Raw genomic sequence first — 13,585 nt, 5'->3', positions numbered from 1 at the left:
AAATCAGATCAGACATAATGTTATTGAATGGCAGAGCAGGCTCAAAGGGTTGAGTGGCCTCCTGTTGTTTCTTGTTTGTGTGTTGGTATGTTCACACATGCAGCTTTGTGTATAGTCACTGAACGTGACAGCACATGATGAGAACATTTGGCCCATTGCACCTGTGCCAGCTCTTTGAAAGGGTTCTCCAATTTAACACCACACTTTAGCTTTGTTCCTCATAAACCTTATGAATCTTCCTTAAGTGCATGGCTAATTCCCTTTGAAATGTTCACTGGTTGATGTTACAATCAAATTGGACTCTAGTGGTTGGTTAATAGCAGTCTCTCACCTCTGAGGCAGAAGGTTGTGGGTTCAAGACTACAGGTTCTGCGGTGCTGAGGGAGCGCTACATTGTCAGAGATGCAGATTCTTAAATGACATAAATACTGAGGCCCAGATTGGGTTTCTCGGGTACATCTAAATTGGTCATAAAAGTGAATGCAGGAGTTGGGATGCCATGTTGTGGTTGTATAGGGTATTGGCGAGGCTACTTTTAGAATATTGCATTCAATTCTAATTGCCCTTCTATAGCAAGGATATTGTGAAATTTGAGAGACCCAGAAAAATTTACAAGAACGTTGCAAGGGTTGGAGGGGTTGAGCTACAGGGAGAGGCTGAATGGGCTGCAGCTTTTTTCCCTAGAGCTTTGGAGGCTGAGGGTGACCTTATAGAGGTTTATAAAATCATGAGGGGCATGGATAAGATGAATAACCAAGGTCTTTTCCCCAGGGCAGGGGAATCCAAAAATAGAGGGCATAGCTTTAAGGTCAGAAGGCAAAGGTAAGAGGGACCTAAGGGGCAGCTTTTTCACGCAGAGGATGGTGTGTGTATGGAATGATTTGCCAGAAGAAGTGGTGGAAGTGGATACAATTACAACATTTAAAGCACATCTGGATGGGTGTATAAATAGGAAGGGTTTAGAGGGATATGGGCCAAATGCTGGCAAACAGGATAAAGTCAGATTGGAGATGTTTGGTCATTGCGATGAGTTGGGCTGAAGGATCGGTTTCCATGCTGTATGATTCTATGACTCTGTATAAGTGATCCTATGAAAGTATTGGCAAGCAGAGTTGCTTCTGTTGCCCTGTGCAATATTTATCCTTCAAAGACCATTCGCTGACTTGTTGGTGATCATCACTTTGCTATTTATGGGAGCTTGTTGTGCCCGTATTGTCGACCAGGTTTCCTATATTATAGCAATGATTACAATTCAAAGCACTAAACTGCTTAGGGACATCCTGAGGTGATGTAAGGTGCAATATGAAATCAAGTATTCTGTTAGCTATAAAAGTTTCATTGAGCTAGGTAAGGCTGGAGCATTGTTCATTATCAGGTGATTGGTTACATTGAAGATTTCACTGGTTGTGATGCACTCATATTATTAGTTGGAGTGTAGAATTTTAGTAACATTAGATGGTGACATCATATTTATTACGAATTCTGAAGAGAAACAGCAAAAGATTTTGAATAGAATAGTGAGTGAGTGAGATCAAATTTTTGAACACAAATTGCAAGAAAATAGATTGTCTATAATGTCCAAAAAGAAAATCATCTCAGAATATGGACATCAAAGGCGCAGCAGCTACTTGCTGAGCACCCCATCCACCACATTCAACATTCAACAAGATCCTTAGTTCTAGATTCTCCCACAAGCGAAAACATCCTCCTGTCATCCATCTGATCAAATCCCCTCAGGTTCTTATACATTTCAACTAAATCACCTTTGACATTTCAAAACTCCACGGGATACAGGCCTCGTCTGTCTAGCCTTTCCTCATTAAGCAATCTGCTCATTCCAGATACTAGTTGAGTAAACCTTCCCTGAACTGTTTCCAATACATTAACGTCATTCATAAGTCTGGTGACCAGTACTGTGTACAGAACTCCAGTTGTAATCTTTATAACACTATAAAGCCCTGTGTAACTGATGTAAATGTGCTGGTGTTGGACTGGGATGGACAAAGACAGAAGTCACACAACACCAGGTTTTGACCCAACAGGTTTGAAATTTGAAAACACAAGCTTTTGGAGTGCTGCTCCTTCTTTAGATGATGTGACTTCACCTGACGAAGGAGCAGTACTCCAAAAGATTGTGATTTCAAATAAACCTGTTTGGACTGTAACCTGGTGTTGTGTGACTTCTGACTATATAACTGATGAATAACTTCACTGTTCTTGTGTTCAGTTCTCCTTTGTATAAAACACAATATTCCGTTAGCTTTTCTGATTACTTGCTGGACATGCATACTAACCTTCTACAATTCATATGTGAAGATACCCAGATCTCTCTACATCTCAGAATTCTGTAACTCTCAGCATTTAGACAATAGGCTTTGTTTTATTCTTTGTGCCAAAGTGGACAATTGCACACTTTCTCAGATTATACTCCATTGACCAAATGCTTGCCCACTCACTTAACTTGTCTATACCCCTTTATAGGCTCCTTAATTCCTTTGCAGAAGTCACTTTTCCACCCATCTTTGTGATGTTAGCAAATCTGTTGGCCAGATCTTTGATCCCTTCATCTATAAATGGTAAAGAGTTGAGGTCCCAGCACTGACCTCTGTGACACATCGCTTATGACATTCAGCCAGCCTGAAAAAGACCCATTTATTTCTACTTCCTGCTTCCTGTCAGCCAGCCAATCTTCTATCCATGTCAATGTGCTACTGCCTTTACCACAATAATATTTAATGAGGCACCTTATGAAATCCTACTGGAAATAAAATTATTTGGGTAAGATAAGGTGCACCTCAGCAGAGCATATTGAGCACTCATAGAATCTGTACAGTGTGGAAACGGGCCATTCGGCCCAACAAGTTCACACTGACCTTCCAGTGAGCATCCCACCCAGACCTACCCCCTACCTCATCCTGAAACACTGCACTTCCCATGGCGAACACACCTAACCTACACATCCCTGAACACTATATATAATTTATCTTGGCCAGTTCACCCTAACCTGCACATCTTTGGACTGTAGGAGGAAACCAGAGCACCTAGCAGAAACCCATGTAGACACAGAGAGGACATGCAAACTCCACACAGACAGTCACTCGAGGCAGGAATCAAAACCAGGTTCCTGGCACTGTGAAGCACCGCTGAGCCACCATGCCACCCTGAAAACTTTGACACACTACAAACTGTGTCACACACAGATACAAGTATTCTTTCCCTGACATGGTTACAGTACGGAACAATCCTTTTTGACAGAAGAATTTAAATTGTAATTGTTGGGATTTGACCATCTGCTGCTGGGACTGTTGACTGGGGAAGTGATTGGAGTTATTAAAATTAATGTATTCTTCACAAATTGTTCCAGAATAAATCACCCAATGCCCCTACAGGGGTTCAGGGCTTTTCATTCTACTAAGAAATGCTCAGCTGCATAAATAAATTTGATCCTTACCTTCCCACGTTTAACTTCTTGTTGAAATACCAGTGCCCTTCTGACAACTGGGTTAAGAAAACAGGAGATGTGCTCTGCGATTTTATTGTTACAGTTTCTCTCTAAATGCAGAACTGGACGATTACCAAAGTTAAGGAAAATTTTTGCCGTCCTCTAATATTTCTTTCGCTCCTACATTCTCCCCAGATTCCAACGTTTCTATCCCTTCCACCACACCTGTTCTTTGTTTAACTCTATTTCATTACTTTAATCTCCTTTTCTTTAAAACAGTCACAAACCTTCGACTCCAAACCACACAGCGTTTCTCACATCACATCTGGAATCAGCATCAAATGTAAAGCCAACTTTGCTCAGTGTATGCTCTTTTCCACTTTTGAGGTTGACGTTTGTAGGTTCAAGCCCTTAACCCCGCTGTTTGATTTTGCTGGAGGTAGACGTTCTGTGGGAGTTTTGCCAAAATTCTGTCAAACCTTCAGCAGAAAGCCTGGAGAAATGACATCAATTCCCAGCTACACTGTTATGAACCCTAACACCTGAAGGAGTGGGTCTCCAAAAACTTGTGTTTTCAAATTAACCTGTTGGACTATAGCCTGATGTTGTGTGACTTCTGACCTAGTCTGCCCCAGTCCAACACCGGCACCTCCACATCATGAGTGTCAAAGATATGTCATGGTCTGGCTAACTGCCAGTAATGTTTTTGTTGAAGTAGACAAAATTTGAAATCTTTAGGTACTTACAAAGCACACAATGCTTCAAAATTCCACAGCTTTTAACAAACAAACTAAATCTCCGCCACAAAATTAGAAAAATCATATAATGCAAAGAAGTGAATTAAGGGGAGGTGTCGATCACTTTGTTTCTTGAGCCTGCTCTGCCATTTAATAAGATCATGGCTGACCTGATCCATGACTTTTCACCCTTTGCTTCTCAAGAATCTGTCTACCTCTGCCATAAAAAATATTCAAAGTCACCTCTTCCATTGCTTCTTGAGAAAGTATGTTCCAAAGACACACGGCTGCCTATGAGAAAAGTTCTCTACACCTTGGTGTCTTAAATAGCAACCACTAACTTTTAAACAGAGACCTTACTCTAGAATCCCTCACAAAATGCAACATTCTTTCCATGTGCCGTCTGTCAAGACCCCTTGGGATCTTATGTGTTTCAATTAAGTCACCATTTACTCTTTTACTGTAAATCAACTCTGCTTTCTCCCCACATATGCAGCCCAACCTGTCGAGAATTTCCAGCAATTTCAGTCTTTGTTTTTGATTTCCAGCATCCGCAGTTTTTTCATTTGTTTATTTATCTCTCCCAAGTGCCAGCCAGCCACTTAGGAACTTTTTAACCACTGAGGGAACACGGTAGTGAAGTAGACAGTTAACATTGAGGGAGTACCCATGATCACATGAGGTGGCAGCAAGCAGAGGGAAGGCACGTGTACTTGTTTATATTGAAGCATTTTGAAGTTTTGATGGCTGCTAGGAGGTGAATGGAATGATTGGCCTTCAGTGCTCTCCAGAAGCTCAGGCTTCAGAACCTCTGCAATCAGTTTGACCAAGGTAAGGCTGAGACCGTGACTCTCGCTACGTGACAATAAACAGAAATACCTAAGCAGAAATAGCGAACCGGACCATGAGCTGGTACTGCAGGTAACAATCCTGATCTTCACTCAACTCTCAAGATACTTGCCATTCTATAACCAAATGGAAACTCACCAAAGCTACCTGATGGGTGTAAATTATATAGACTTATTTAGGGAAATGTCCTTACCCAGAGAGTAGTTAGACTGTGGACATCACTACCATATGGAATACATTCATACTTCTTTGGGGAGTAGTTAAACCATCTGTTTAAGAAATATGCCATGTTACTAACCAAAATTGATATGAATTGCTGAAGGGAGTTCTCAGTACATGTTTGCAGCTCACCTGCACATGCAATGAAGAGATTGTGTCATGTTTAATACATGTTACCATGACTCAAACATCCACTCCCTCCACCACCGATGCTCAGTAGCAGCAGTGTGTACTATCTACAAGGTGCACTGCAGAAATTCACCAAAGATCGTTAGACACTCTCCAAACCTGCAACCATTCTATCCAATAGGATAAAACCTGAGATACATGGGAATATCAACCCTTGCATGTTCCCCTTTAAGCCACTCACCATCCTGACATGTAAATAATCACTGCTCCTTTACTGTCACTGGGTCAAAATCCTGGAATTCCCTTCCTAAGGGCATTGTGGGTCAACCTACAGCATGTGAACTGCAGCAGTTCGAGAAGGCAGCTCACCACCACTTTCTCCTGGGCAACTAGAGACATGTAATAAATGTTGGCCCAGCCAGGGAGGCCCACGCCCCACAAGTGAATAATAAGCAAAAACAAAAACTTGTCCAGCCAATGATGCCTACATCCCATGAATGAATGATTAAAAAACAAGCCAGCTCACCACATCAAGAGAATATCTTACATAGCTGGAATTCGTGATGGCTACTGGCAGAAAGGCCTCTGAGTGGTAAGGAGGTTATGTCGACAGGGCTAGATGATGCCTGGTGGAGGTTTGTGTTGTGAATAGTCAGCAGTACAGTCCACAGGGGCCAAATGGCCAGATTCTGCTCTGTAAAATGTCATTTGACTCGTATGTTGGCTTGAATATTCCGATAAGGTTCAGAAACCCTGCGTCCAACTCTGAGCATATTAAAGATGACCCACTTACCTTTGGATGAATTCTGTGGTGGAGATTCCTGTTATGCACCAATCCAGGAATCCACAAACTCAGTAGGTGAAGAAGATTTTTGTACAAACTATGTCACACCTTTTTGACAGGCACTTGTTGTGGACTTAAAAATGCAGTAGCAAAGCCAGAGCTTTTGACAGCCATTGTTAGAAAACTAAGCATGTAAGGTAAGTGTGGGGGTAGGATATGAGCTTGCCGAATTGGGTGGAGTGCCAGGTGAGTGAGTTGGGTAAAGTGCCAGGTGGGTGAGGTGGGTAGAGTGCCAAGTGGGTAAAGTGCCAGATGGGTGAGACACCAGGATGCCAGGAGGGTAGTGTGCTATGTAAGTGAATGGGTGCTTAGGTTAGTTAGGAGGTGTTGAGTTGGAAGGTAGGGGTGTGATGGCATGAATTGTGTTGGGGTTGGGACAAGTCCAATCTTGGGTGGGTTCGTGGCAGGGGGATCCAACAGAAACCAATAACCAGGGACTCCAGAGGATACACTGTCCAGCAGAGTCAGGTTGTGTTGGATTGGGATGGACAGCAGGTTGTGTAATGGTTGTGGGGAGGTGTGAGCATGGTCGGGGTTAGTATCATGGGTCGGCGAAATCAAGGTTTTGGGAAAGTGAAATATGGGGAGATGTGGGGGGAAGGAAAGTGTTGAGTATGGGGAGTCAGTTTAATAGATATCCAGTCCTAAGAGTAGGTTTTTAATCCACTAATGCTTTCCTGGGTAACTATTAAGCTTAACAGAGTCAGAACCTTTCAAACTCTCCTAGTTTACGGGCTTTTTTGGATAGTTCCGGAAGCTAAACTGAAATGTCCAATGGAAACTTCAATTTCCCTGGCAATTCCCGCTAGAATCTGTTGTGTCCAGGATTCCCCATGGTCCTGATGTACATCTCCAGTCTATGACTGTCTCAGTGACTGTCAGGGTATCTGGGCCACTATTTCTGCTGCCTGTTCTGTAAGGATGCAGTTCCATTCAGGAAAGGTATACAATTCCCCACTGTATTGTTCCACATGTGGATACACAATTGGCTTGATGGCAGGAAGCAGAGAGTAGTAGTGGAAGGATGCTTGTCGGACTGGAGGCCTGTAACTATCAATGATCTGGATGAGAATGTACAAAGCATGATTAGTAAGTTTATGAATAACACTAAGATAGGCGGTATCATGGACAGTGAGGAAGGTTATCAGAAATTGCAGCAGAATCTTGATTAGCTGAGGAAGTGGGCCAAGAAATGGCAAATAGAGTTCAATATAGATAAGTGTGAGGTGTTGCATTTCGAAAACTCAAATCAAGGTAGGAATTTCATGGTGAATGGTAGGGCCTTAAGGAGTGTAGTGGAACAGAGGGACCTTGGAGTTCAGGTGCACGGTTCTCTGAAAGTGGAGTCACAGGTAGATAGGGCAGCGAAGAAGGCTTTTGGCACACTGGCCTTCATCAATCAGGGCATTGAGTGTAGAAATGTGGGAGGTTATGTTGCAGTTGTACAGGACGTTGGTGAGGCCACATGGTGTGTTGTGTTCAGTTTTGGCCACCTTGCTTTGGCAGGATGTTATTAAACTGGAAAGAGTGCAGAAGAAATTTACAAGGATGTTGCCAGGACTCAAAGGACTGAGTTGTAAGGTGAGGTTGGACAAGCTAAGACATTTTTCTTTAGAGCGTAGGAGACTGAGAAGGATCTTATGATCTTATAGAAGTGTATAAGATTGTGAGAGGCATGGATAGGGTGAATGCACTCAGGCTTATTCCCATGGCAGGAGAATTGAGGACTAGAGGACATCAGTTTAAGGTAAGGGGGGAAAGAATTCATGGGAACCTGAGGGGCAACTTTTTTACACAGAGGGTAGTATGCATTTGGAACGAGCTGCTGGCGGAAGTGGTTGAGGCAGGTACTCTAACAACATTTAAAAGGCATTTGAATGAATAAATGGACGGGAAATGTTTGGAAGGATATGGGCCAAGTGCAGGGAAATGGGATTAGTGTGGCTGGACATTTTGGTCGGCATGGGCCAGTTTGGGCCAAAGGGCCTGTCTCCGTGCTGTAGGAGTCTATGTCAGCTCGTGTGCATGCTAAGGTAGTTCAGCCAGACTCTGAACAAGGGGAATCCATCTCCCAACGGTGGAGTATTTCCACAATTAGGGCACAAATGGCAGTGTGGGAGCACCTCACACCTCCTATCCAAGTTCATTGGCATCCGTTTTTAGAAAGCTACAATTCACTCGAACAACATACCTGCCACCTGCTCAATGAATCACCAGCTAAATGATGAGTTGCTTGTATCCATTGGTGAAATGAACCTCCTGCCCACTACATTGAACATCAAGGTGATTTCCCTTGATGCTGTTTTGTTTCTGGTGGGGGTGGGTATATGAAACGAATGGCCTACATGTCATTTGCTTCCTCTGTTTGCATTGAATCTTTCATCAAACTGGGCTGAAAGCAAACGGGAGACCCAGGTGAATATGTAAAGAAAGATCTGTGTTTATACAGCACTTTTCAAAACATCAAAGTTTTAATGTCCTTGAAGTAATTGTGAAACGTAGTCACCATTGTAATGAAAGCAATATGGCAGCCAACTAGTGCACAGCAAGCTCCCACGAATAGCAAAGTGACAACGACTGGATCATTTCCTTCAGAATGCATTCATAGAATTCCTACAGTGTGGAAGCAGGCCATTCGGCCTATTGGGTCCACACTGCCCCTCTAACGGGCATCCTACCCAGACCCACCCGTGTGACCCTACATTTCCCATGGCTAATCCATCCTACCTGCACACCCTGGACACTATGGGCAATCTAGTGTGGCCAATCCACTTAACCTGCACATCTTTGGACTGTGGGAGGAAACCACGCAGACATGGGGAGAATGTGCAAACTCCACACAGACAGTCGCCCGAGGTAGGAATTGAACCTGGGTCCCCGCTGCTGTGAGGCAGCAGTGCTAACTACTGAACCACTGCATGGGATGTCGATTGAAGGATAAGTGTTCTTTTTTTCAAAAGAGTGTCATGGACTCTTTTCAAACCCTTTGAGAGAGAAGACCTCAAATTAGTATCTTGTCAAAAAGGCAGTCTGGGGAAAGACATGCCATGTGGAACTACATTAGCATTGTGATTGAACCATCTAATCTTTGTTACTGATTTTTAGTTTTTTATTCCTTCTTGGGAATTTGTCACTATGACATTACCATTATCAACGTGTTTTATATCTTGGCAGTGATTCATTTAAATTTGAAGTGGAACAGAATGACACAGTTGGTAAATACAGTTCCCTAAGTGCATTGAGCTGTGCACAGTGAAGAGGAGATTACGTTTCGTCTCCTGCACTACACTGAACTGGATGATCTCAGGTGAGCCAGTATTTATGATCCACAACTGGCTCTAATGTCTTTGAGCTATGGGGAGGATTCCCAGTCATAATCACGACTCATTGCTCCACTGCTGGAAAATAAACGAGGGCAGATGTTGGGAGGAAGACACGATTAGACTTGGCCATGCTCCTCACAGTTTAGGCTCACATCTGAGGAATTGCCTGGGTATCTCAGTGAGGTGAATTATTACCTTGTTGCCCGTGCAAAAATTTGATCTAAAATTGGAAGTTGACATTTTCTATAACCAAAGGATGAGAAACTTAATGCCTGCATGTCTGGGAGACAATGTCTTCAAAAGAGGGAGCAAAGATTTCCTGTGCAAGAGCAGCAATATGTTACAAATCCCAAGTCAGAGAGAAACTGCTGTTTCTCACAACCTTATGGCTCAGATCCATGAGGAAACGATCCACCACTGGGGCACATCAGTCAAAAGCCAGTTAGGGAGTTAGGGACACAGAGAAAGACAGAGTGAGAGATAGAGAGAAAGGGAGGGAAAGAGAGAGAGAGACAAAGACATATTCAGGAGCCACCTCTATTTTTTGATGTGCAGATAAGTTTGGGGATGCGCAGGTTAGATGGATTGGGCACCAATATTCTGGGCGGGACGTTTGCTAGAGCTCTTTGGGAAGGTTTAAACTAGTGTGGCAGGGGTTTGGGAACCGGTTACTAGGCCAATAAGTACAGGGACTGGGGACAAAAATGTGACAGAGATATGTACAGAGTAAGACCAGGCACAGGGAAGTCATGGGGCTGAGAGGGATTGAAGTTCTGGAGTGCATTTACTTCAATGCAACAAGTAAAGCAGGTAAGTCCGATGAACTAAGAGCATGGATTGCTGCGTGGAATTATGATGTTATCGCCATTACAGAGACATGGTTAAAGGAGGGACAGGATTGGCAGCTTAACATTCCCGGATATCGCTGGTTTAGATGGGACAGAAAGGGAAGCAAAAGGGGTGGGGGTGCTGCATTGCTGATTAGGGATCACATTACGGCTGTGTTAAGGGAGGATACATCGGAGGGATCTTGCAGTGAGGTATTATGGGTGGAGCTCAGGAATAGGAATGGTGAAATCACCATGTTGGGAGTTTTCCATAGACCTCCCAACAGCCCACGGGAAACAAAGGAGCAGATATAAAGTCAGATACTGGAAAAGTGTGAAAAAAGCAGGGTAGTTGTGATGGGTGACTTCAGTTTTCCTCTTATTGACTGGGAGTCCCTTACAACCAGGGACTCGGAGAGCAATTTGTTAGATGTGTCCAGGAGGGCTTTTTGAGGCAGTATGTTGACAATCCAACCAGAGAGCAGGCCATGTTATACTTGGTCCTAGGGAATGAGCGAGGACAGGTGATTGATGCTCCAGTAGGAGACCGTTTTGGGCTTAGTGACATAATTCCATAAGATTTCGGGTAGTCATGGAAAAGGACACAAGTGGCCCTCGGATGAGGGAGCTGAATTGGGCAAGGGCCAATTACACCCAAATTAGACAGGAGTTTGAGGATGTGGATTGGAAGCAGTTATTTGAGGGCAAATCTACCTCTGGCAATGTGGGAGGCTTTTAAAGACCAATTGGCTAAAGCGTGTCCAATTGACTAATGCATGTCCCTGCAAAACTAAAGGACTGGAATGGCAGGATTCAGGAACCATGGATAGCAAGGGAAATTGTAAGGTTAGTCAAAAGAAAAAGGGAAGCATATGACAAGTCTAGGCAGCTACAAATTGACGAAGCCCTGGACGAGTACAGAGAAATTAGGAAGGAACTTAAATGCATAATTAGGCAGGCAAAAAGGGGCCATGAAATGTCTTCAGCAAACAGGGTGGTGAAGGAGCGTCTCAAGGGTTTTTATGCATATGTTAGGAGAAAGAGGATAACAAAGGAAAGAGTAGGTCCACTCAAAGAAGAAGGAGGGGAGTTATACATAGAGCCACAGGAAGTGGGGGAGATCCTGAATGAATACTTTGTATCGATTTTCACCAAGGAGAAAGACATGACTGATGTCGAGGTCAGGGATGAGTGTGTGAATACTCTAGAGAATGTCAACATATTGAAAGAGGACATTTTGGGAATCCTAAATTGTATTAAAATAGACAAATCCCCGGGACAAGATAGGGATTTCTCAGAGGCAAGGGAGGAAATAGCTGGGGCATTGGCAGGTATCTTCACATCCTCGACCACAGGTGAATTTCCAGAGGACTGGGGATTAGCGAATGTTTTTCCCTTGTCTAAGAAAGGACACAGAGATAATTCAGGAAACTATAGGCTGGTAAGCTTGACATCTGTGGTGGGAAAGCTCTTGGAGAAGATACTGAGGGACAAGATATATGCACATTTGGAGGAAATTGGACTAGTTAGTGACAGGCAGCATGGTTTTGTCTGGGGAAGGTCATGTCTAACCAACCTGATTGAATTTTTTGAAGAGGTAATGAGGAAATTTGATGAGGGAAGGGCTGTGGATGTAGTTTATGTGGACTTTAGTAAAGCATTTGATAAGGTTCCACATGGCAGGTTATTGCAAAAGCTAAAGTCACAAGGGATTCCGGGAGGCCTGGCTAGATGGATAGAAAACTGGCTTGGTCATAAAAGACAGAGGGTAGCTGTGGAAGGATGTTTTTCTGAATGGAGACCGGTAACTAGTGGTGTTCCACAGGGATTAGTCTTAGGTCCTCCGTTGTTTGTATATATATAAATGATCTGGAGGAAAATGTGGGTGGTCTGATAAGCAAGTTTGCTGATAACACAAAGATTTGTGGAGTTGCTGATCGTGCTAATGATTGCAAAAGTATACAACAGGATATAGATAGATTGGCGACTTGGGCACGGAAATGGCAGATGGAGTTTAATCCAGACAAATACGAGGTGATGCATTTTGGAGGATCAAATTTAGGTTTGAATTATACTGTAACTGGCACAACCCTTAGGAACACTAACATTCGGATGGATCAGGTATGTAGATCCACAGTTCCCTGAAAGTGGCAACATAGGTAATCAAGGTTATTAAGAAGGCATATGGCATACTTGCTTTCATCACCTGGAGCGTGGAGTACAAGAATTGGCAAATGCTATCGCAGTTATATAAAACCCTTGTTAGGCCACATTTGGAGTATTGTGTGCAGTTTTGTTCTCCACACTACCAGAAGGACGTGGAAGCTTTGGAGAAAGTGCAGAGAAGGTTCACCAGGATGTTGCCTGATCTTGAGGGCATTGACTATGAGGAAAGGTTAAAAAGACTAGAATTGTTTTCACTGGAAAGATGGAGGCTGAGAGGAGACCTGATAGAGGTCTACAAAATTATGAGAGGCATAGATAGGGTGGATAATCAGGGGCTTTTTCCCAAGGTTGAAGTTTCAATTGCAAGGGAGCACAGGTTCAAGGTCAGAGGGGAAGAGTTTAAGGGAGATGTGCAAGGGAAGTTTTTCATGCAGAGAGTGGTAGCAGCCTGGAATGCACTGCCAGAAGAAGTGGTGGAAGCGGTTACATTGAAGACATTTAAGAGGCACCTAGATGGGTTTATGAATAGGGAGAGAATAGAGGGATATGGATCAAAAAATGGCAGGTTTGTTTTTGATTAATTAGGGCATGATAGTTGGCACAGGCTTGGAGGGCCCAAGGGCCTGTTCCTGTGCTGTACCTTTTCATTTGTTCATTCATTTGATGCAGATGTGCAGATGTCCATAGGTGTGCAAGTTAGGTGGATTGGCCATGCCAAATTGCCCATAGTATCTAGGAATGTGTAGGCTAGGTGGATTAGATTTGGGAAATGTAGGGTTATATGGAGGTTGTAGTTCTGGGTGGGATGCTCTTTGGAGGGTTGCTGTATACTTGATGGGCCAAATGGCCTGCTTCCACACTGTAAAGTTTCAATGATTTCATGATTCCACGAGATAACAACACTTTGTCAGGAGTAGTAGGAACTACAGATGCTGGAGAATCTGAGATGGCAAGGTGTAGAGCTGGATGAACACAGCAGGCCAAGCAGCATCAGAGGAGCAGGAAGGCTGACGTTTCGGGCCTAGACCCTTCTGAAGAAGGGTCTAGGC

This window comes from Rhincodon typus, chromosome 6, assembly GCF_021869965.1.
Source record: "Rhincodon typus isolate 14 chromosome 6, sRhiTyp1.1, whole genome shotgun sequence".
NCBI classification, from domain to species: domain Eukaryota; kingdom Metazoa; phylum Chordata; class Chondrichthyes; order Orectolobiformes; family Rhincodontidae; genus Rhincodon; species Rhincodon typus.
The sequence above is the reverse complement of the archived record's forward strand: the minus strand, read 5'-3'. Positions refer to the sequence as shown.